Raw genomic sequence first — 24,569 nt, 5'->3', positions numbered from 1 at the left:
AAGAAGTCGAACATCTTCATATTCGAGCTCACAACAAGTGTCATCGAATGGTCATGTAGGCATTAATCTTAATGATGATAAAGACGACATCGAAGAAATACATCTGCCTCCTCCTTCAATGGGAGTGGACAAAACAAAAGCTCGAGCAAGAGGAAAATGGAAAGCGACATCTTGAAATTCGTCGGTCGGAACCAAGCGGTCAGCTAGATCAGAGGAAATGATGCCACAAATAACACAATTGAATTCAACTTTGGAGAACATATTGTTGAAATCATCCGACTCACAGAATATTCGTTGTTAATGCAAGATGTGAGACACCTCGACCCCGAACATCAAGAGACGGTTAAAACGGTGAAAGAGTCGATTCGCGAAAAATATAAGCTATACCGCAAATGAAATTTCAATGTCATGTTTTTTTAAAATTTTTTTTTGACTTAGTGGGTTTTTTTTTTTTTTTTTTTTTTTTTTTTTTTAATGTAAATTTTAATTTCGTGTTATTTTTTAGGATTTCTAAAATGTAGTTTTTAATTTTATGTTACTTTTAATTTTTAGTATGGTTTTTAAAAAAGTTCATATTTTCTTATTAAAATTTAAGAAAAACAAATCTTATAGGCAAACCATTTACTACATCCTAGTTCATAGGTAAAAATCATAAAAACCGTAAAAGTTGTTGTGACGCTTAAGTGACACCTTTTTACCATTGATAAAAATTGCACCACACCCTTTAGCCTAATAATATAAATTCACAAGTAATAAATGAATGAGTTAATTTGATTAATGTTTGTATCATCATAAATATTTACATGGTCTTAAATCGGCGTTCAACTCAACACCCTATGATTAATAGATCAATGTCTATCATCATCGACCCTCCAACTTTAAACAAAAGTGTTAAGGTATTTTACGGTGATGCGACACGGTCCATTAAATGATTATATATGTTTCTCCATAATGTTTTTTTAAACATGATGGAAGCAAATAGACAAAGGATGTGGCAATGGTGAACGGTGGGAAAAAGGATTCGTTGGAAACATAAATTATTAGGGGGTGGAGGGCTTGTAGCTTGGGTTAGGGCTCTTAGCCTCTTACTAATTTACGAATTTTGTTTGAGTTTAAAATAGTCACTTTATAATCATTCAATGTCTGATGTATAACAAAGTTATACCATGCAAAAAAAGTGAGATCTTAAGGACCGACGGTGTCTATTTTTAAACTTTGGAGTCAAAGTACTAATTTCACTAAACCATATAGACCATTGACCATTTATGTAATTTATTCTAATTTTAATCACGTTTGTGGATGGGGACCGATTGATCTTTCATTTGAAAACGCCTGTGTTTGAAATTGAGACAAGGAAGAGGCTGCCACTGCACCTAACTTTCAGATTTGAGGTCGACCGTTGCGTTTTTCTTTTTATTATTATAAAAAGTAAAGAAAATAAATACATTTGATCAAATAAACAAATCAGATAACTTAAATATATTATTAAAACCATTTAAGAGAACCACGTAAACGTTTTGGAGATGTATGAACCATCCTTTCAATTTGATTAAAACTTTAAGAAATAACAAATTAATGAGTTATAGTAATGTCTAAATAGCTTGTAGGGGGCTTGATAGAGTCGTTGGCTTACAACAAAATAAGTATTTTCTCTTTTTGTCCAAAACTTTCAATCAAAATTTATCGTTGGAAATATAGTTTTAAAAATCAATGTTTAAGGGTTTTTGTTATAATTTTATCATCAAATAAATGAACTCGAGTGACTAAAATAAAACGTTGATATCAACTTGGACCATAAACTATTAAACTTTGATACTGAAAGTATGTTTTATAAAGTAAGAGCTTACTGAAAGTTTTACCTCTATGTATACTTTCCATTTATCTATTTATTTTGTTGTTTATTTGCAGTAGTAGTAAAAGTAAAATCCTAAATAACTGTCACAGTCAATTTTCCCACACCACTACATCCTTTGAACATAAGAAAATTACAATTCTAGTCATTTTTTCTAATTGTTTTTCATTTAATAGCCATAAAATAGCTTTTAATCAAACAACTAGATGAGTGACCCCGTATTGAGGGCCAAAGATGTGACCTTTTTACGGAGGGTATTATTGTTTAACAATCATTTTTGAAGGAGATTCTTGATGATTTTGTCCTTGGTCTTTTTATGATGCTTGTACGAGATATTGAATTTGTGTGGTAGGTTTTGACAATTTTGTTCGTCATGGGTTATGTGTTTATTGCATCTGCTATCGCGAACACCAAAAAACCTATAAATTACTTCTAATATCCCAGTTAAACCTGTTTTCCCATTGCACAAACGGCACATCAAAATTAAAATGAAAGAAATGAAAGAAACTTCTAATATGCCGGTTAAACCTGTTTTCCCATTGCAAAAACGAAACATCAAATTTAAAATGAAAGAGATGAAAGAAAAATAGTCGACTTACATAGTAACAAAAGAATCACGACAATGTATATTAAACTAACATTATACTAAAATAATATTTGACATAGAATAAGTTATGTACAATAGTGTAGTAGATGTGTAACAAAAAAAGAGCTATATATGTAGATGCCAAAAAACAACAAAACATAAACAAATAGATTGATCAATTCCAATGTCAAATTTCATGCACCTAAATAATATGTGATTCTTTGAAGTAACACTATTGCTTGCACTAACATGGCTTTGATCTTCGAGCTGGAATTGAACCAACCCAAAATCTGAAACAGTTATTAGCCAGAAGGCAAATATTTTGATAACTCCAATAATTTGGTTTGAGGAAGATTACTCCACCCATTTGATCGATATGTATGTTTTCTGAAAAATTATTCAAGCTTTTGTTCTACGCTGGCTTCAACCCATCCAAATCAGTTATGACAATTTATATTTTATGAGATTCAAATGTTAGAAACACTAATGAAATTGTTGATAATGTAGCAAATGCTTCCAAATGGTCAAGGGAAAAAAATTAACTGATGGTACCTTTTTCAGATAGATCTTGTCCCTCCGAACAAATGCCCAATAATCTCTATGGAATTGTATTGTTTCTGTAGCCAAACTATAAAAAAAACATATTTCATTTGAGATTCATTGGAAGACCTTGTAATGACCACAACAATCTCCTTATACGAAGATTTAATGACCAGATTCATATTATTAGAATTATAACAAATTTTCTTACATTGAAAACCTTAGGAGCATAATATTTAGATTGGTAATATTCTTCTCTTCTCAGAAGATGGCAGCCTCCAGCGGCACAAATAAGTTAAAGTTTGAACATCTCAAATATAAGCTGACCATATCATTATAAATTAATGACACATCTATTATATAACAAAATGATGTATATTAAGGCATTAAGGGCCAAAAAAAACTTGGAAAATATTACCTCATTGCTTTCTGCAATTATATCCTTCTACATCTATTATATAACAAAATGATGTATATTAAGGCATTAAGGGCCAAAAAAAACTTGGAAAATATTACCTCATTGCTTTCTGCAATTATATCCTTCTCGTTCTTCATGCTTCCAACCACCCCATTTACTATAATGAAAAAAAACCTATTTCTTAATAGTGTTGTAATTTTATTGAATATAACTTATTGAAAACATATAAAAAAATGTGAACCGTTTACAATTTTGAGGTACCATAGTGAAAAATCAACAATTTTTTGGAATAAAAATATTAACTTTTTGAGTAAATTACACGAATAGTCCCTATGATTTAGGGTAATTTACAAGTTTGGTCTCTAATTTAATTTTTTACTCGGAAGGTCCCTACAGTTTGTTTTTGTTACGCGCTTGGTCCCTGTCTTACCTAAAAAGACTATTTTGTCTTTGATTTTCTAATTTATTTAATTAAAGACACCCCTAACCCTGCCCCCTCACCTTACCTTACCTATCTCACCATTTTTCCTTATTTAAATAATAGTCTTTTTAGGTAGGATAGGGACCAAGCGCATAACAAAAACAAACCGTAGGGACCAAGCGTGTAACAAAAACAAACAGTAGGGACCTTCCAAGTTAAAAAAAATAAGTTAGGGACCAAACTTGCAAATTACCCCAAACCATTGGGACCATTCGTGTAATTTACTCTAACTTTTTACAATTTCATTGTATAGAATGAAAAATGAACCATCTTTTTGCATAAAAATGTTAAGTTTTTATAACTTTGAGGTATTAAAATGGAATTCCTAACCATCTTTTGCAGTAGAACCTAAATTTGCGCGGTAACCTTTTTTTTATTTCATTTGAAGAAAAAACCAGGGCTTTGATGTGTGAGTGGAACGTGACATCTAATGATTGACATCATGTGGATGTTGTGCTATTGAATGAAACAAATAAAAGATCTTGTCTGCACATCTGAAAAAAATATTAAATAATTATTTGATTATGATTCTTGAAGTCATAATAATCACCTGGAAAACAGGGGAATAAGAACTTAATAGAGAAAGTCAAGGAAGGAAGACTTTCCCTCTTAAGTCCTAAGTTTTTACCAATTTTCCCTCATAAGATATTGATTTATAAATGTATGATAAAATGCAACTTGAAAAGGAAAATAACCTGTAGAGCAACACTATTAACAGATTGACTTCTTCCCAATTGGCTAGTGATGCAATATTTTGAAAAAAAAAAATCATATGAATCACCTGTTGTGGAAACACCAAAATTATCATGATTTCCCTTAAGATCATAGAAGACGCTATCAAGGCCACTCTTTTTTATTACATTTTCCATTGTATTTTGGTATTCCACCCACTCTTCTTCATTTTTCTTCGTTGTCATTAGATCCTTGCTTTTACTATCCGGTAAGAATTACATGATTATGATTTTCTGATACTTAAAATCAACATAATAAGATTTGAAAATTAAAAACAGGTGTTCTAAGACAACTGATTATCCAGAAATATGTAATATAACCATCCCTAACTTTATTCAATTGATTATCTTATTTTGATTATTCAAATCCCATCAAACTCCTACAATGGTAATTATTATTGAATTATACTCTCATCCATTCGATCCCTAACTCTTGTCAAACTACATCACAGTAATTGGTTTTCCAATTCCTAAGCATTTAAAAAACAAATAAGGAAACATTATCAAATAAGCAACTTCAACGAATTCAAACATATAACCGATGAACAACTCAAGGGTCAGCTAATTGCGTCAAAAGAAATAAATTAGGTTAATTTTGTAGGTAAATATGCCAACAAATAAAATTCCAACGAGATAGTAAAATTCGAAGAGAATACCAGTGAGATCGCCATCGATGAAAACCAACGAAGGGTTGATCATGGAAAGAGTCGAACTCTCACATATTTGGAACCGGGAAGCTCTATTAGGATTACATTGCTTCGATTTTAGTTCAGGTCGGAAATACAAATAAACACAAACTAATCAATAAATTCATGTTTTAATACCGCTCACACTCTAATGAGGTTCCTAAAGCATACAATTAATCTCAGAAATTAAGCGAAACGCAAATGGGGTCTTTAAATTGAACAAACCCTATCAAAATTATTCTAAAATTAAAAAGTAATGAAAATGGGCGATGAAAATCGAGACCTATTGAGGCGTCAACCTTCTGCGGACCCTCAAATCTTCTTAATTTACCATGAATCCCATCCTAGGTTGACTTTTCTGAAACATGTAAAAGTAATTTACTAAGAAAACAAGATGAAGCGATGATAATAAAATAGAATAAGCCATCTAGGCATTTAACCAAATACCTGGAGGGCAGCGACCAAAATTTCATCCATAACAGTAAACATGTCAATATTATCTCCAAATCCTCTTGGATTTTAACCATATCCATGGTATTTGGAAATGGAACACAACAATAATCATGATTTTAATTGGATAAAACTGAAAGAATATGACAATTTAGTGATTATACAAAAATTAGGTGGAAATTGTAAGGGTCGATATTCATTTAATAACTTCTAACTTGATCAAAAGTAAGGTCAGAGTCGGTGGTGGGTTGACGTGGATGAGGGCGGAGAATGACAACTGAAGATGGGGTTTACTGACTGATGACTTATCAACCACTTATACTGAATTGATTTTGAAAAGCTTTGTCTCTTATCAACCACATGGCCGACGTCGTCGTCGTCGGAGGCCAGGTTTCTCTTCCTCCAATTTTTCCAACGTCATAGTTCGTCTTTCCGTTTTCTTTTTGAGAAGACGATAGTTTGAAGTTCGAGTGTTTTTTGTTGTAGGGTAATAAGCGGTGGTGGTATAATTGGAAGAGACATGGGCGGATGGTCGACACCTGAAATCGAATAGACCGATGGTAGTGTGAATATCGATTAGGTTTAGGATTTGTGATGATTCTTCTAGATACAAAGAGTGGAATTCATAGCAGTAGGTGGTGATACATGTTAGGGATAAAAATATGGTAAAGTGAAGGGGCGTAGATCGAAATCCTGAACACGATGGCCGTATTATCCCAAAAATCTGAAACGATTGAAGAAAGAAGAAGAACGAAAGAAGTGCTAGAGAAGGCAAAGTAGGGTGTGATGGTGTTGAACGGCGCCGTCTAGGGCAGTGGACGATTAGGATGAATCGACGGTGACTCAGTTTGAGAGATGAAAAAGGGAGCGGTGGAAGGTAGTCGTAGAAGAAGGATATAATCCAGAAGCATTCGTATTTGATGCGGTGGACGGTAGCGTGTCAGGAAGTTATCGACCTACTGAAGCGGTGGGTTATCTGTTATCTGTATTTAATTGGAAACAGTGGGAGATTTTGACAGATCGAAAAAAAATGCCAGCAATCCAAAAGTGGTTGGGTGGGAAAACGGTGAAGAGAACAGGCACGAAACACGTAGCAACAAAAAATCGATCAAATGGCAGAAACTGCCCAGAAAACAAAGATGGGAAAAATCCAAAAGTGGACAGAAGACCATAAAAGAAGGACCATTTGTGCCAAAAGACCAGCATGTTCACTATTCCTAAGAATTGCCCCTTTTTAATATATATATATATATATATATATATATATATATATATATATATATATATATATATACTAGGCGAATGCCCGTGCATTGCGCAGAAACACCTATATAGTTGAAATCTTTACAAAATATATGTTTTTTTTTTAAAATATAAAAATAACGTTGTTGTTAAATTTGATATAATAATTCGTATACTAAATTAATATAATATATTGATTATTTTGAATTGTATGATAATATATATATATATATATATATATATATACACACATTATAACAGCATAATCTCAACCGTTTGAATGACTTCTACCTGTGAGTTACTCATGAATAAAATTAAATATAATATATGGTTTAATTTTATTTATAGTTGTTATTGTTAATTAATTTTTTAAAATTTATTTGCTTAACGTTTTAATTTCTATCAATATAATTATTTAAAACATCAAACATTATTTTTTGATTTTAAATGTAACAATATAATCATTCATATAGAGTTATTTTTAACTATTGTTATTATAATTTATTTTAAGCTACTTATTTGAAAACTTTTTACGATTATACAAATATCTTTAGAAAATATTTTAGTTAAATTGAGATTATAATTTAGTTTTTGCATTTAACACTTCAATTTATCACTTTTAACTATTCACAAAATATTCACTGTTTTTTTTAAGTGAAACAAAAATTTATATTCAAGTTATCACTATAATGTTATAGTTAAATTAACAATTTAAGTATTTTGTCAAAACTGTTCAAAACTTGTAACTTTAAATTGATAATGGTTTACATACAACAACATATTAAATCTAATAAATTAAGTATAATATGTTAATGTTAAAGACATAATTTTATAAGTAATACTAAAAATATTATTTTAATATTGAAATTTAGTTTATTTATGATTACACTTTATGTTTGATATTTATTTAACCTTGTTAACCAACTTATAATCATTATTAGAAAGACACTAAAATTTATCACTTTTAACTATTTACAAAATATTATTTGGGTTGTTTAAGTTAAACTAAAATTTCTATTTAAGTTGATCCTATAATGTTATATTTGAATTTATAATTTAAGTATTTTATACAAATTGTTCAAAAGTTATAGCTTTAAAATGATAATGGTTTACATTCAGCAATATACTAGAACTAATAAATTAAGTATAATATGTTAAAAGTTAAAAACATAATTTTATAAGTAGAAGTAAAATGATATTCTTTTATTATTGAAATTTAGTTTATATATGCTTACACTTTAGGTTTGATATTTATTTAATGTTATTAACCAACTCATAATCATTATTAGAAAGAAATTGAAAAGTAATGGGAGTTTCAAATGAATGTGGTGAAAGAAAAAATGCATGAGAGTTTCAAATGAATGTGGTGAAAGGAAAAAAATGCTTCATTTATAATATAGTATGTTGATATGATATGAATGACCATCAAAATAGTACACTTTTAGTGAAAATTATGGTTTCAACATGAAACCTACGGTTTGGTGAAGTCTGGTTTTAAATGAAATATAGTTTGGGGTCATTAGACTATTGTTTTATAGCTTGTCTGTTGTTTTAGGAGGCATTAGCCTAAAATATATAAAGTTAAAAATTTCCATCTAGATCATTTTCCATATTTTGAAGGTAGAGAAACTCTCTTAATGGTGGCTTCGAATAACAACATGGTATTTTCTAATTTTTTGCACCTTTTTTGGCTTTTTGTTGTTTAATATGAATGCTATTAGCATTAGTTGCATGTTTTTCTTTTTGCAAAAAATGAAGAAAAAAAACTTGTAGGTGTCGTTAGCCGCCTACTATGTACAAGTTATTAATGCACAAATTGTGCATTATCAGGTTATACACCGTAGGTGGCTAACGACACCTACAATTTCTGTTTTTTTTCGATTTTTTAAACTTGTATAGTGATATAGTTGTTTGTAAAGGTAGTTTTTTGGGTTGATTTTGTAGTTTGATCGAAAAAATAATTGAAATCCAAGAACAAAACAATAGTTATTCGTAGGAAACAATAGTTTTTTAGAAGGAAACAATAGTTATTCAAAGGAAACAGTGGTTTTTAGAAAGAAAAAATAGCTAGCCTCATCTATCGTTAGGGAAACCGTATGTCATAGAGAGCATACCGTAAGTGAGTTTATCACCTACAGTTTCATATGCCAAAATGATTTTTTTTTATATGGGAACACCAAATTGTAGCTCATCCATAAAACAGTAGGCACTTTTGCTTGTCTATGGTTTCCTTGGCTATTTTTAGCTAGTTGCAAGTTTTTGGCTATTAAGTGAATAGATTTGTCATTATCTCTTTAAACATCATGGATAAATTGGAGTTATTTTGTCTTAAGTGATTATGAATCTGGTCCAAGAGCCTATTCGGTTCGGTCCAAATACTCACTCATATAGTCGTAATAGATAAACTAACTTTTAGGAAGGCTTTCGTAAGAACCCAAAATTTAGAGAGAGTTGACTTTTAGTCAATTATTGACCAAAAGGGAAAAATTGCCATTAACGAGAATTTAGTAAGTTTATGAAGTTGTGACTTCATGAAAATGACCAAGTTGAGTTGAATTTGCTAAGAAGATGTTAGATGAGTATGTTCAAGAGAAGAAATGCATGAGAATATGCATTTTGGCCAAAAGGGTAAACTAGGTATTTTATGATTTTTAGGCTAAGTTTGTGCCTTAATATATTAAGACTCATATTAAGTCAGTGAGAAATGTATTAACAGAGTTTCAGAGAGTATCCCCACCTTCGTGTGGATATAAAGATCATAGAAAAAGGGTTAGAAACAAAGAAGTCATGCATGTTAGAAGTTAGAGGAAAAGTTGCCCCCAAAGCAGGAATGGAAGCAACAATGCACTTTGCTAATCTTCAGTTTCTGCAACGTGGTAAATAGATCGCCACAACATGGTGGCGTAAGTGGGCTCCCTTTGATCACGAGTCAAATGGTCAACACTGCTCAGTGAAGACCCCACCATGGCGCAATTTCAAGGCAGAACACAGTTTTTAACCTGTTAAGAGATCATTTCAATCCATTTTAAAGGGAGGGTCTATTGCAAGCTCAAAGGTGGCGATTTTGGGGTCAATTTATGATTGTTTTATAGGTTACAAAATAACTATGTGCTTGCGAAATTTCACTTAACACTTAAGGGCAAATGCAACCTAAAGGATCTATGTCTTAACACTTTGAATGTAACATACAATGAAAAGCAAAATAACATGAACGATAATGAATCCCTAGTATAATTGAAATATTAGAATTAGGGTTACATTCGTTTGATTTGTTGTAGTAAACAAATCACTTCAATCCCTTGTAGGTGTCGGACTTGGAATGTTTAACACAAAAAAGATGATGCCTCTAATGGCTCATGTACCACCTCAAATTTTAGACCAAAATTTTCATTTTTAATTTACCAAAATATTGTTCATAAACCAAGTCATCAAAAACATAAGTGTCAAATATAAATCATCATCACAAAATATCAGAGTATCACAAACTGCCCTAGTAACAAATCTCCCAGTGAGTGTGTACAATCAGACATTCACCTTCCCGCGATCCTCAGAAGCACCTGAAACACATATATCAACAACCTTAAGCATGAAACTAAGTGGGTTTCCCAAGATATCACATACAATACATCATAAATAAACAACTATGGGTTATCAGCAACCCTTGGAACTATAAACAGTCCCAGTGGGCAACAACACGCCTTATGGGTTATCAACAACCCTAGAGACTACCCGCAATCTCAGTCACACATAAACAACATAATACAAAAATAACAGTTAGACCCATCTTGTCACCACAAATACAACTATTCTACCACACAGGTAAGAATAAGTGAGGACACTCACCTGATACTGATGACATATAAATCTCACACCCGAACTGCCGAGACTCCACCTAATAACACAATAATTAACCCTAATTAATAATCAAGGTCTACAATTCAACTCGCGAGTCCAAATCCCACAACTAATCCCCTTAAGATCAAAAAGACCAATTTGCCCCTCCCATGGTCCAAAACCTTAAATCTTTACCAAAGGTCAAAAGTCAGCAAAAGTCAACTGCCCAACGCGTATGGTGAGCGTACTCTCCTCCTACGCGGGGTGTACTTGAAAATCAGGCGGGATCAGGGTCGGACCTAGCTACGCTGGGCATAGCCAGAAGTACACAGAGCATACGCCGTCTGACCCCAAATATCACTCCAAAATTGTCATAATTGTTAAGACATGCATCCAAACACATATATGACCTTCTCAGAACATCTTAATTCATAAAGTCCAAAACTTTAAGCCTTTTCATGACTGAAAAGAGCTTAAAATTTAAAACTCTAGCTTAATCCATACTCAACACTACCAAACTCTTGCATGGATAGAAAGGGACCATAGAGCAACCATTTTTATGAACCTACAAGACCTAAAATGCATGAAAGGACAACTAATATGCTATGGAGTACTCCAGTACTCAGAAAGGTCTAAGATTTGGGAGAAAAAGCTCATAAAAACTCATCTATGGAGCTCTAAAAGGAAACACATCAAGGTATAAACTTTATACCTTCAAAAATGCACAAGGTGAAGTGGTTTCTGGATCCACAAGCTTGCAAGCACACCACCCTCTTCACTAGTCTTCTTTCTCAACGAAAGGCCACCAAAATCACCACCAAGCTTCAAGAGCTACGATTGCTAGTCGGTATCTGGAGTCGTACTTGCAATAATAGTTATTAGACATATCTAAGTGGGAGACTGTTAAATTTGGTGTCTAAGCCCATAACTATAATTGGTATGTACTTGACTCGAGAGTAGCATGGTCTATTTGGGTTGCCTTCACCAGAGCAATTTGATAGGATGGACTTTTGAGAAGAGGTTATTTATGATTTATTAATATATTATACGTTCTAATATATTAATATGAAATCATATTATTTGATTAGTATTGATCAAGAATTAATTTAGTGATCAAAAGAGACTAATTAAATTAACGGAGACTGATTATGTAAATTAGTGATATATATATATATATATATATATATATATATATATATATATATATATATATATATTGTTTGGGCTATTGATCCATGATGGGCTAAGTTTATGTAAGTATCCATGAAGAGTTAGCCCACATGAAATATGGATCATAACCGAAGTGTATGGATTAGGGTTTACCCATGACTCTTGGATTCCTACATTATATATATATATATATATATATATATATATATATATATATATATATATAATGTAGGAATCCAAGAGTCATGGGTAAACCCTAATCCATACACTTCGGTTATGATCCATATTTCATGTGGGCTAACTCTTCATATATATATATATATATATATATATATATATATATATATATATATATATATATATGTATATATATATATATATAACACCCATTTGGCCTAAAATTGGTTAGATATGTATTCTTGGAGAAGCATAGCAGAATTTTTGTGCTCCATACTCTCTCTCAAAAAGCCCTCCACTGTTCATGGTGTTTGTGAACCATTTGAGGCATCACATTTGAGGTGCTAAGTTCTTAAAGGCCAAAAATACAAGCTACAATTAAGAGGTAGTTCAATAACTCGATTCTATGTTGTTTATGTCTGTTGGATTAATGTCTAAGTCCATAACTATAATTGGTAAGACTTGACCCGACCCGACATGGTCCATTTGGGTTGCATACCATCATGCACTTGGATAGACTATAATGAGAGAAATAAGACACTTATGGTTATTAATATATTATAAGTTCTAGTATATTAATAATAAGAATAATAAGATTATTTAATTAGTATTGATCAAGAATTAATCTAGGATTAATTAAGTGATCAAAAGAAGACTAATTAAATATATGGGTTGATTGTGTAAATCATCCATACTTGTATAGTGGGCTAATGCTCCATGGATAATCAAGTTGGGCTAAAACCCATAGGATGGTCCATGGATGCTCCATGGTGTATTTGTACCCATGGATCATGGAAATGAAAGGCCATTAGGGCTTACATGGTGTAACCCTAACTATATAAGCATCTTATTCTTGACCAAAATCGGCCACTAGTGTGTGATGTAAAAGGGCTAGCCGATTTCATGAGTTGTAGAATTCTCTCAAATTATTCTAAGTGTTTTGGTGATTGTGATTCCATTTGAGGCTTCCACACTATTGGGGCTAGGCACTCAAGCTTCATGAAGACTTTCTACATCAAGAGGTATGTATTCTATCTTGTTACATTCATTGTTTTTGTATGCTAGATTAGGATAATACCTTGGATGTTCTTATTTGCATGTATAATAGAGAAAACATAGATCCAAGGTATTTAGGGTTGCATGTACACTTAGGAGTGTTAGAATGCTCAAAACCCAACAGTGGAATCAGAGACTAGGTTTGTTTTCATGTTATACCTGCAATAGAAGCTGAAAAAACGAATTTGGTGCTGTCTGATCATCTGACTCGGCGAGTCCATCAGAGGACTCAGCGAGTCCATGCCTAAAATGTGATCAATTCGATCCAACTCGCCGAGTTGGTTCATGCACTCGACGAGTTGGACCCCCAGACAGCATATTTTCGAGTTTTTTGGCTAGAAATGGACTAGGAACATTACCCTAAGTTGTTTTTGAACTTATAAACTTGTTTTTGATGTGGTAATGTTCATGCTAATCCATTTTCAAAGATAATTGTCAATAGATTCATGTTTTGTATTAGTTTAAGGTTTAGACTAATTACATGAAAAAGTTTGATTTGAATTATCTTGTACTTATGAGTTGCTTAGATTAATAGAAAAGTTAATTGAAATAGTTGTTTTCAATCCATTTTAATCTAAGAGTTGAGTATAAAATGTGTTTGTGTAACTTGTCCTCAAGTTACATGAAGAGTCACATTAAAGACTCATAAAATTCATAAGAGTTGGCAATGGTTACAAAATGAAGAGTCTTGTGTCATTGAATAATTTTTATGACTCCATAACTTGTCCTCAAGTTATGGAAGTTCAAGAGTCACTTCATTAAAAGAAAAATATGTAACCATAATTAAATCCATAAGTTATAAAATAAAGAAAAAGTTAGTTCTTTTATTAGTTTAAAGTCTTCCATAAATTGTCCTCAAGTTATGGAACTTGAAGAGTTTTTGGATTAAAACTACTTTAAACACATAAGTTATGGAATTAATTAGTTTTGAATAGTTTCAAAACTTGCCCTCAAGTTTTGGAATTTGAAAAGTTTTCACTTATGAATACTTTAATTCCAAGTTAGCCCTTAGAATTTTAAAAGTTAAAATTCAACCCTTATACTTTATAATATTATAAGTTAATAATATATATATGTATAAGAGTAAAGTCAGTCTTACCACTAGTACGCCTCATTCACGAAGCCGGTCTATAAGGTGGGTATAAGGTTGTTGCCTATAAAATGGCAACTTAATGGGTGTCCACTCTCACCCACCGCTTGCTTGACTGGTGGAGGGTCGTTAGCCGAATGGGTTTGACAGGACTATAATTCTCCTTTCATTAAAAGTATTAATGATAAATACTAAGTAACTAAACTCTTAATAATTCCCAATCTTAGTTACTTAGGAAAATGTGAATAAGGTGTTAATCCATGAAATTACACTTTACACTTTGTCAAAGTCGTTAGTGGAGCGTGTGTGGTTAACCGGCACACTGACTTGGACTTAACAAGGTAGGTAAAGGGTAACTTAATGTTTATCATAGTATCAATGGAGAGTGTGTGGTTAACCGGCACATCGATTGAGGGGTAAACACTTAAGGGTACCAAGTAATTCGCATGGTTACTTCACACCTTGTTTTGTGATCCTCGACATCCCAGTCACAAAACCTGAAGGGCACACTCGAGATTGAAACATGCCTTTGAAAAAGTTCAATGAATCTCAAAGATCTAGGAGTTTCAAAACCAATTAAAACCTAATAATGCATTTCGCTTATCTTGGTGGAAATTGGTGAATCGTCATTCACCTACCTTCAAATATTTTATAGCTTGGATTACGGCATACCTCTTCTAAGTTATAAAATAGTTTGTTGGGTCCTAGCCTTAATATTTCATATTGGGTGTCATATTAAGGACTTTAAATCAACTATCTTGAATATCTCCCAAAAGATGTCTATAATAGACACCTATGATCTTCCCAAATCTCTTGAAACAAGGGTTCCTAAATGAAGATGATGTCCCTTGGATATCATACTTCTTTCACCTCCTCCAACTATTCTCCCTAACCCACATGTTCTTGAAAAGTTTAAGGTCACTCACGCCCTATTGGCAAGGCAAAGGTCTGGGTGTGATCACATCTTGGAGATGTAGTCACATATTGACAAGCCGGGAGAGTTGGGTGTCAAAGTCTTGAGAAAGTCGATGGTTCAATCACTTTCTAAGTCACATAGTGAGTTCCTTTGGGACACCTATGAAACAGACTATGACAGGACCCTTAATGATCTTATCTATTTGCTAAGATCAACTTCCTAAAACTTTATGGACATTGACAATGATGACATTGGACATCTAGTAAAGCTCTCTCTTCCCAGTAGAAAGGGATCGGCCATAGTCAACTCGGTTGACCAAATGGTAAAGAGAAAAGCTAAGTCTGTGATAGTCTCTTGTACCATTATCAAAGGGTCCATATGTTTATATTGCCAAAGGAAGGGGCATTGGTTGCGAAGCTGCCAGATTTACCTAAGGATGTTAAAGTCAATAAGTTTGACTCTACTTCAGGTAAAGTCCACTATCTAACTCTGTTAAGTTTTTTGTTCTGAGATTCTTGATACATGATGTGACTGGGTCACATGGTGATGTTTAAGAATCAAAGAAAAGTGAAGAAACTTAAGGAAAGAATATGCTGAATCTGATCGCGTAGATGGATTTCTATCGCATAGCTTGAAAAATCGGATTATTGAGCTACTTCTTAGGAGTTATGATATCTTTGCTTAGGAATAGATAACAACAAGTTTTCATATGAATTGTAAGGATTAGTTTTTCCGCAAAGTTTTAAAATAATAGAAAATTTTTGATTTTATTTATTTTAAAATATCCTTACAATGGCATTTGAGGAAAAATTGTTGCTTATAAGATTCCATTAACAGCAAGAGTGGAAATATGAAATTGATTCTTTCATTTGTGGTAATGTCTAAATTTACCAAATAAGGAAAGATTCTCATCACCCAAGTTTCAATTGGACCGGAACTTGGAATCATGCAAGGTGTATAGCATGATGAATGAGAACTTTCAACTATTGGAAAAATTAAGACTAATTACTTGTTCACATGGATGTGTGAGTAATGTGAAGGACTAAGGGATTGGGTACACATTCTTGTACACTGGTCAAGTCCACCACAAAAGTTTGATAAGACTATTCGTCATAGTTTACTAAAGCTCAGTAAATATGATTATACTTACATGCTTAAGTGTAATTCTGAGACATTGGAATAAGGTTCCAATGTATGACAGAGCGAATAAGAAGAATCAAATTAGGCAGAAGGATAAAAGTTTCTTAAATCTGAAAAGATGGGAGAGTACTTTAGTATCAGTTTTTGTGATCATCTTAATGATTAAGAAACCATAGCACAATTAGTTCTCTAAGGAAGTCTTAGTGCATTCTTATGACTAAGAAGAGGGATCTTGAATTGTTGAAATGGTTAAATCAAGAAGATGAGTCATACTTCGTTCCAATACAAGTCTTAGAGTCATACTCCAAGATTGTCATTTGAGTGACATGTCTTAAAGAAGGTTTAAAACACTTGTCAAATGTAAGAGTAAAAGTTTTCTACTCTTGTACATTTGAAATTGGTAAGTTGTGATGTTTTGGATAAAACAAAGATCAACTTAGGCCAAATGTGTGAAGTGTTTGTCTTGATTAGAACCCACACTATCTCTTGAATATCAGACAAGAAAGTCTTATATGTCAAGAGGACAGTGGGAGTCTTAAAGGTCTTGAAAGTCTCAAGAACTAATCAAGAATAAGACCTGAAGTTCTTCACTAGCACACGACTTGAGGTTTATAACCTATCGTGTTGACTTGTTCTATGCCCATTCCAGTTAAAGTTGGCTTTGCATATGAGTTCTTAGAGTTCTCAATTTGTTGCACAACAACTTGGAAGCAATGGTAGGCCCTTGAGCTGCCAGGTGGCAAGAAATTAAGATTGAGTTCAATCCACATGGTTTTGGATTTGTCATTATCCTTGTCTTATGACTATGGTTTTGACAGTTCACATGGATAAGAACACATACACCATTAAATCTAAGTGTCATAAGGTTTCTCTCCGATTCATGAAAATGATGGTGAGGAAACACTTTCACTAAGTAGATTTTATCTAGATAGCAATTGTGATATTTGCATTCTCAAAGTCGTTAGTGGAGCGTGTGTGGTTTACCGGCACACTAACCTGGACTTGTGAGAAATGGCAAAGGTCAAAACAATCAAAACTATGATTACGGCATCCCTTTTCATAGTTCTTGAAATTGTTTAGACACACCCATGAGCTATCTAAGGAAAGGTGTATGATTTTGATAAAGTTCTATCAAAACAATCTTGTATCAGAAATCTGAACTTTGGTGAGAAAGTCAGCTGATTTCTGAGTACATGTCAAAGCTAGTGGGAGCATAAGTGTTATGCTAATAATCATCATGTTAGTGGGAGAATGATAATTATGATAAGTATTGCAAGTTAGCAATGTTAATTATAGAAAACAAAAAGTTTCAATTCGTGAGGTTGCAGGGGTTGAAAAAGTTGTTTTGCTATAATTAAGGGAGAGGAAATTATACTTCATCTCAAATCTATAAGTTTAGATCGTGAGGTTTTAATCATTTAGTCAAGGATATATATGAATTTCATGTTGGAGTGGCTCAACATAAGGAAATTCTGTATATGGGTCCATTATTTGCGTTCTAAAATTCGATTATGATTACGGCATCCCTTTTCATAATCTGAATTATGAGAACTTGGCAAATAGAAATGGAAATGTTATAGCAAAAGACTGGTTTAGTCTTTATGTGAGACATCATGAATCGTGTCCCATATGCTTCGGATATAGGATCGATTACATGTGCTATATTCATCCGTTCTAAAATTTTCCAAATGCCTGGGGCATTAAGAAGGGAAAAGGTTTAGAACTGGATATGACTAAAAGGATTAAACAATTGTCGAGGACAATCTAAGGTTTACCAAAGATTGGTTGCTCAAGGACAGTTGGAAGTATAGTGATAATTCTGGAAGGACCATATTGACATAATCTGTAAGGAGGCAACTCTTGTTCAGAAGTGATAAGTCAGAATGGAATCTGGAAATGTTTCAAAGTTAAGATTTTTCAATCTGTGTAAGATTAAGGAAACTTAATGCAAGAAGGATGTTTCCAAGGAACTGATCTCCTTTGGAATGCTCTGTAATGTTTGTTGTCAAGTCTTTATGACTTTGTGCATAATCATTACAAGAGGACCAATGCATATAAGTTTAGAATCTAACAGATTTCAGTAAATGGCATGACTTTGGAATTCTTGCAATTGCGGTAAGGATTTGGGAGTGTGAAAAGAGAATCATTGAAGTAATGTTCAATTGATCTAGTTCACAAAGTAAAGATCATAGACAAACATAGTATGCATACTTGGTGTATGGCATGACTAGTGTTTAAGAAAACATAGTGTACATGCTTGGAGCATGGGACAACTATTGTTTTAAATTCAAGAATAAAGTTGATAGCTGAAACAGTATACAATGAATAATGTGTAATCATATGGTGATAAATAAAAGGTGTTTTATTTATGTTCAAAGAGTTGATACCATATTGGATTCAATTATTATTGTGTTTCATTTTGCATGTTTTGACTTCCCGAATAAACTGGGTTATTCTTTCGGAATGACTAAGTTATTCAAACCATCCACAGTCGGTCATATGTTGGAAGTAGATATGAATTAAGACTGTCATGGGTTGGCTTGTAGAGGTCTAAGGTGTTGGACAAAGGGCTACAACACTCATGAGTGCTCATAAGTTCTGAGTATTGGATTCAACCCGCGCTCATTGGAATCACTTCATGGATTTTATCACGAGTGATCATGAGACGATAATATCTTATATTCTTCAAACCTAGAGATATGAGTTGTTACTATGAGTTGATAGTACATTGATTGCACGTAAACGCATACGGTAACTCGGTGTTATAAAACGTGCCTTTGTGTATGATTCAACAAGTAGTAGAACAAGCCATATGAGTCGAAGTTTATCCGTTCCTTTTACCTTCGGGATAAAAGAGATATATGTGGGCCCCTCGATGATTTGATGATGACAAATGGAAGTGCTCGGCCGGGCCAGGACTGGTTTGATTTGTTCAATTAGTCAGTCGTCATAAATCGCAAATCGGGAAACAACAAATGGACAGAGAGAATGATTATAATCCATGTCTCAGTCCATACGATATCTAGAATGGAGGAATATATGATCCCTTATCTAATGGACAAGTCACTGACAAAGGTCAGAGTTCATCTACAAGGTCAGAGTTCGACAGAAGCTTTTGAGAGCTACGATTGCCGGTTGGTTCCTGAAGTCATACGCAATAATAGTTTTAGACTTATCCAAGTGGGAGACTGTTGGATTAATGTCTAAGTCCATAACTATAATTGGTAAGACTTGACCCGACCCGGCATGGTCCATTTGGGTTGCATACCATCATGCACTTGGATAGACTATAATGAGAGAAATAAGACACTTATGGTTATTAATATATTATAATTTCTAGTATATTAATAATAAGAATAATAAGATTATTTAATTAGTATTGATCAAGAATTAATCTAGGATTAATTAAGTGATCAAAAGAAGACTAATTAAATATATGGGTTGATTGTGTAAATCATCCATACTTGTATAGTGGGCTAATGCTCCATGGATAATCAAGTTGGGCTAAAACCCATAGGATGGTCCATGGATGCTCCATGGTGTATTTGTACCCATGGATCATGGAAATGAAAGGCCATTAGGGCTTACATGGTGTAACCCTAACTATATAAGCATCTTATTCTTGACCAAAATCGGCCACTAGTGTGTGATGTAAAAGGGCTAGTCGATTTCATGAGTTGTAGAATTCTCTCAAATTATTCTAAGTGTTTTGGTGATTGTGATTCCATTTGAGGCTTCCACACTATTGGGGCTAGGCACTCAAGCTTCATGAAGACTTTCTACATCAAGAGGTATGTATTCTATCTTGTTACATTCATTGTTTTTGTATGCTAGATTAGGATAATACCTTGGATGTTCTTATTTGCATGTATAATAGAGAAAACATAGATCCAAGGTATTTAGGGTTGCATGTACACTTAGGAGTGTTAGAATGCTCAAAACCCAACAATGTCAACTATATGCTAGTTGTAGGCTTAATGGTTTGGAAACAATATTGCATGTATAATTAGAGAAAACATAGATCCAAAGCATTTAGGGTTGTATGTGCACTATAGGATGTTATCGTATACAAAACCCAACACTTACTGCAAATGCGAACCTTCTGGCCTCCAGCTCTCGCTTGGGTCTCCCTCTCCTCTATACATTTGGCCCCCTGTAACACCCAAATTTTCAAATAATTTTTCACAATTTTAAAACATACTTTCATTCATAAAATAATAATAAACATAATGTATCCACTGTCATCATAGAAAAACATATCCCATAATCATATAACAAAAGCTCCATGAGTGTGTACAGATCATGCCGACGCCTTCCCGCGATCATCACTAGTACCTGAAACACATACACAAAACTCTGTAAGCATAAATACTTACTGAGTTCCCCAAAATACCACATAAACACTTATCAGCCACTCAAGGCTGTAACTTTGTTGACCCTCTGGTCGAATATCTCTATGGGACCCTCATGGTCCCATAACTCTGTGGACCCACTGGTCCTAACTCTGTAAACTCTGAATCATGCATATCACATATCACATAGAATCACATCACATAAATAGCATACAAGATACACTGTCACATAGCTCTTATTACCACTCTAGGTAAAGTATAGTGAGAAGACTCACCTCGGGAATCTCGGTAAAATCTCGATATCAGAATACTGCCCTAGCCTCCGCCTAGTCACAATAATAAATTTCACTAAATAAATGTCTCTTCATATTTTGGATACTCTCTCATGCAAATACCTAGAAGGGTAAAAGACCATTCTACCCCTCTACAGGCCAAGGCCCATTTGTTGACAAACCATAAAAGTCAACCCAAAAGTCGACTGTCCATTTTGACCAGACTCGCCGAGTGCATACGACGACTCTGTGAGTCCCATCGTCACCACAAACTCTTCCCTTTCTAAGCCTCACTCGACTCACTGAGTCACCCCTCAACTCATCGGGTCACCACTGGAGTCAGACCCTGGGGCAACCCGGTCCGACTCGTCGAGTCTACATATGGACTCGGCGAGTTTCCTCCATGGACTTGCTCATACAATCTCCTGAGGTCAGATCTGCTTAGCCAAATCATAGATCTATCCCTTAAACACTCAAAAGTCACGTAAAGGTGCAACCTTTACGTGCATGCAACCCAATTTAAGCCTCAAATGGAGAAATAACACTAGAAATGGCAACATACTCTCCAATTGCTTATTTGCTTGCAAAAGCTAGAAGGTAATGACCCTAGGGACCTCTCACGGTCCAGATCTGATGTCATAATTCCAAAGAGGACCTCATACTCACTAGATCTTCCATAAAATGAGGGTAAAAACCCTAAAATCAAGAAGTCCATCAATATAACACGAAATGGAAAGGACTATACCTCCAAAGATGATATCACGAGATGATTTGCTTAGATCCAGTCCCCTTCACACTCTAGATTTGTGCTCCTCTCTTCCTTCAAGCAAAACCACACAAAATATGAAGGAATGGCCTCCTCTTGCCCTCAAACTCACTATCTCGGCTCTCTAGGGTTTCTCTGGAACAAGGTGGCCGCAAATGAAGGCCATAAAGGTCTTTAAATAGGCTCCCAAACCCGGGGATTAGGGTTTTCCTAATCAGCATCGACTCGGCGAGTCGGGTCCCGACTCGTCGAGTATGGTCGCAAGAATGCGGCAATAGATCAGACTCTACTCGACGAGTCGAGGCATCAACTTGTCGAGTTCCTAAAAAAACAATAAATAAATAATTAAATTGACATAACCGAACTTAGGGTCTTACAATTCTCCCCCACTAGAATCAGACTCCGCCCTCAAAGTCTCGCTCTACAAATAACTCTGGATACTGCTCACGCATCTCAATCTCTGGTTCCCATGTCAGCTTAGACCCCTGCCGATGCTGCCACTGAACCTGCACTAAGGACACATCCTTGTTTCTCAAAACCTTGATTCTCCAATCCCGAATCGCAATTGGCCTTTCAACATAATTCAGGCTCGCATCCACCTGAATATCCTCTAACGGTACCACCGCCAATTCATCGGCAATACACTTTCTCAACTGAGACACGTGGAAGGTATCATGGATTTGACTCAACTCTGCAGGTAACTCCAAACGATATGCTACCCTACCTACCCTCGCAATCACCCGGAATGATCCAATATACCGAGGCCCCAACTTGGCTCTCTTCCTGAACCGGATCGCACCTTTCCAAGGTGACACCTTCAAGAGAACGAAATCACCAACCTGGAACTCGAGCTCTGAGTGACGCCTATTCGCATAGCTCTTCTGACGACTCTGAGCCGTCAGCAACCTCTACCTGACCTGCTGTATCTGCTCAGTCGTCTGAAGCACTATCTTCATGCTACCTATCACTCGCTGTCCTACCTCTCCCCAACAGATGGGAGTTCGACACTTCCTCCCATACAACAACTCGAAGGGAGGCATACCAATGCTCGAATGGTGGCTGATGTTATAGGAAAACACAGCCAATGGCGGATACGTGTCCCAACTCCCTCCGAAATCCAACACACATGCGCGAAGCATGTCCTCGAGCATCTGAATCGTCCGCTCACTCTTCCCGTCCGTCTGTGGGTGGTAACGGTACTGAAATGTAGCCTAGTACCTAACTCCTCATGGAACTTCTTCTAGAATCTGGAAGTGAAACGCACATCTCGATCTGATACAATCGAGATCGGTACACCATGCCGCGATACCACCTCCCTCACATATACCTCTGCCAACCTCTCCGTGGAAGAGCTCTCGCTGATAGCAAGAAAATGAGCGCTCTTTGTCAGCCGGACGACGATCACCAAAATTACATCGACGCCTCTTGCAGTCCTCGACAATTTGGTGATAAAATCTATGGAAATATGTTCCCACTTCCACTGGGGAACCTCAAGCAGCTGCAACTTGCCATGAGGACACTGGTGCTCGGCCTTAACCCTACGACAAGTCAAGCACCTCTCTACAAACCACGCCACATCCCTCTTCATACAGGGCCACCAATAGTCTCTTTTCAGGTCCAAATACATCTTAGTGGCCCCAAGATGGATCGAAAACCTCAACCGGTGCGCCTCCTCCATCAAAATGACATGTGCTCTGCCCTCAAATGACACCCAAATCCGGCCCTGGAAGGTCATAAGCCCCCAAATATCGGCAATGAACTCAGATATCTGCCCAATCACTCGCCCTCGCTTGCGGTTCTCCGGTCTCATGGCCTCTACCTGGGCCTCCCGAATGGTGTCCAATACCGGAGTCAGCACTGTCAACCTCAGACAAACATCTCGCAAAGGAGCACTCTCTGCCCTGCGACTCAAGGCATCGGCTACCACGTTAGTACAGGATCTCACACTCATAATCCTTTACCACATCCAACCATCTCCTCTGACGCATGTTCAGGTTGGGTTGATCCATCAGATACTATAAGCTCTTTTGATCTGTGTATATGGTACACCGAACCCCATAGAAATAGTGACGCCAGATCTTGAGGACGAAAACCACAGCCCCCAACTCCAGATCGTGAGTAGGATACCTCGTCCCATGAGGCTTCAGCTGCCTCGATGCATATGCTATCACATGCCCTCTCTGCATCAGCACCGCACCCAGTCCCGATATCGACGCGTCACAATATACCACAAAGTCCTCCATTCCCTCCAGAAGGGCCAACACTGGGGCTTCACACAATCTCTGGCAAAGTGTCTCGAATGAGGCCTGCTGCTCCGGGCCCCAATTGAAAGTCACGCCCTTCCGGGTTAGTCTGGTGAGAGGAACAACAATCCTGGAGAAATCCTGGATGAATCTCCGATAATAAGCAGCCAACCCCAGGAAACTCCAGATCTCCGAAGGGGATCTCGGTACCTCCCAACTCATCACCGCCTCAATCTTGGCCGGGTCAACCAATATCCCTTTCTGGTTGACGATGTGTCCTAGAAAATGGACCTCTCGTAACCAGAAATCGCACTTGGAGAATTTGGCGTAAAGCCTCTCCGATCTCAGAACTCCGAGGATCTCCCTCAAATGCTCCTCATGTTGCTCTCTGGATCTCGAATACACCAATATATCATCAATGAACACGATCACCGAACGATCCAACATTGGCTTGCACACCCTGCTTATGAGATCCATGAACGCCGCCGGTGCATTGGTGAGCCCGAAAGGCATCACCACGAACTCGTAATACCCATAACGAGTCATGAACGCTGTCTTCTGGATATC

At 35.4% G+C, this 24,569-nt stretch overlaps 1 long non-coding RNA gene across 1 annotated transcript; it reads right to left on the bottom strand.

Moving 5' to 3' along the window:
* Window positions 1-2,531: 2,531 nt before the first annotated feature.
* LOC145068097 (uncharacterized) lies at window positions 2,532-6,706 on the bottom strand. The gene is made up of 4 exons (XR_013688929.1): window positions 5,742-6,706; window positions 4,573-5,652; window positions 3,190-4,371; window positions 2,532-3,066 (listed from the first exon to the last, which is right to left on the bottom strand). It is a non-coding gene; the product is annotated as an uncharacterized LOC145068097 (long non-coding RNA).
* Between the last annotated feature and the right edge of the window lie 17,863 nt (window positions 6,707-24,569).

This window comes from Lactuca serriola, chromosome 1, assembly GCF_051521515.1.
Source record: "Lactuca serriola cultivar US96UC23 chromosome 1, Lser_US96UC23_V15, whole genome shotgun sequence".
Lineage (NCBI taxonomy): Eukaryota > Viridiplantae > Streptophyta > Magnoliopsida > Asterales > Asteraceae > Lactuca > Lactuca serriola.
Note: the sequence above shows the minus strand (reverse complement) of the source record. Positions and strands in the feature narration are given on the sequence as shown.